Consider the following 2,065-nt stretch of genomic DNA (forward strand, 5'->3'; position numbering starts at 1 on the left):
CACATCGATGGACATCTACGGCCTCCCAGGAGTACAACAAAACAAACCCCAGCTCCCACGACATTACCTTCTCCACATACAGAATTGGACAGGGGTGTCCGATGGAGTTTTTATCCCTGTACCTATGTGCAAAAACACAACAAAATGTTGAAATGCACCTAGCCCCCTCCAAAGCACATCGATGGACATCTACGGCCTCCCAGAGTACAACAAAACAAACCCCAGCTCCCCACCGACATTACCTTCTCCACATACAGAATTGGACAGGGGTGTCCAATTGAGTTTTTATCCCTGTACCCTATGTGCAAAAACATAACCACATTTTGAAATCCATCTAGCCCCATCCAAAGCACATCAATGGACATCTAGGCCTCCCAGAAGTACAACAAAACAAACCCCAGGTCCCCACGACATTACCTTCTCCATACAGAATTGGACAGGGGTGTCCAATTGAGTTTTTATCCCGTATGTGTAAAAAACATAACAACATTTTGAAATCCACCTAGCCCCCTCCAAAGCACATCGATGGACATCTATGGCCTCCCAGGAGTACAACAAAACAAACCCCAGCTCCCCACACATTACCTTCTCCACATACAGAATTGGACATGGGTGTCCGATGGAGTTTTATCCCTGTACCTAACCCCTAACCCTAACCTAACCCTAACCCTAACCCTAACCCTAACCCTAACTTCTAACCCTAACCCTAACCCTAACCCTAACCCTAACCTGATGTGGGCAAAGGCAAGATATAAACACAAATTTACATCTTCGTCAGTAAGTACCTTAAAAAACATGTTGCAAAAACCAATTGACCCGCCGGCCTCTACTAAACTGATAACTTCTCATCAGGCCCATTCCAGTTATGCGGCTGCGGTGACCAGCAAGTCACCATCTGGTAGGGTCTCAATGGGAGCCCAGGCCCATAGGGACTTTGGAATATGCAGGAATATCCCAGGGGGCCAGAGTGACACTTCGGTGAGGGACAATATGGTTAATAAACAGGCCTTCAGTAATCCTGTAGATAAACCGATAAACCATAGTCAGACTATCAACAGCAATACCACAGGGCTTGCTGGGGGGTATGCAGAGAAAGGGAGGTGCAGGTAGAAGTTCATGTTGGGTCTACTTCCCTTTGTAGAGTGGTTCCTTCGACGAGCTCACCTACTCAACCAACTATCTCCCTCTTGTCCTGTCTCACCCCTCGGGAATTAGGTCCTGCAAAGAGTGGCGGGACTAGCTTCAGACTTACCCCAATAACCAGGAAGAGCACGGGGATACCGAATCCCCAAACTCAGCGACCAAGAAACAATTTGGCCGAGCCTAAAGTCCCAGCCTTGACCCTTCCAGGTAGAGAGCCCTCGAATTTACTCTTAACAGTAGGCGTTGGAGATTACGGTGAATAACGGCAATGGTCAAAAATTACCATTGAACAATGTGGCTGTTTTGATGGATGACATGGTTTTATCCAATTCTACGACAGGTTCACAGCAAGAGGACCATCAGGGTAAGGTAGCAATGGCAAATGGAAAAGACACGGGCCCTGGGACAGAACCAATACTGGAACCTGTAATAAAGGAGAAACTCTTTTATCCCACATGTCATTCCTAGAACTGAAAGGAAAATAAATGATTGGAGTATTGAGATTAAAAAAGCCCGTGGTCTTTATTGGGGATTCCAACCTTGCGCGATTTCTAGTTTCACTGACACTAATACACAGATAGATAGTTTTCCGGGAGCAACCTTCAGACATATTGCAGGAGTGATAGGCAAGTTGGAGAAACAGCAAAACACACAGAAGGTTGTTCTATCAGTGGGTCTTGTTAACGGCTTGAACCAGCAGTATACCACTGCAGTCAAGCAGTTGCAACAGCTACTGAATAAAGCAGGTGAAGTTTTTCCTCATGCACAGGTTTATGTTCCTATCATACATTTTTCAGATGAGCTTCCATGGGAAAAGCAGGAGGTACTGAATCAATTGAACAAGTATATTCAGAAGAATTGTAGGGAACTATTGGATCTGAATAAACTTAGATTTCACACAGTGCAGGACGACTCCAATACA

General features: G+C 45.6%; 1 long non-coding RNA gene across 1 annotated transcript; it reads left to right on the forward strand.

Annotated features, from left to right (window-relative positions):
- Positions 1-928: 928 nt before the first annotated feature.
- On the forward strand, positions 929-1,573 carry LOC121564392. Its single transcript, XR_006000132.2, has 3 exons — positions 929-978; positions 1,216-1,350; positions 1,484-1,573. It is a non-coding gene; the product is annotated as an uncharacterized LOC121564392 (long non-coding RNA).
- Positions 1,574-2,065: the final 492 nt, after the last annotated feature.

Source organism: Coregonus clupeaformis, unplaced genomic scaffold (genome assembly GCF_020615455.1).
Source record: "Coregonus clupeaformis isolate EN_2021a unplaced genomic scaffold, ASM2061545v1 scaf4587, whole genome shotgun sequence".
In the NCBI taxonomy this organism is placed as follows: domain Eukaryota; kingdom Metazoa; phylum Chordata; class Actinopteri; order Salmoniformes; family Salmonidae; genus Coregonus; species Coregonus clupeaformis.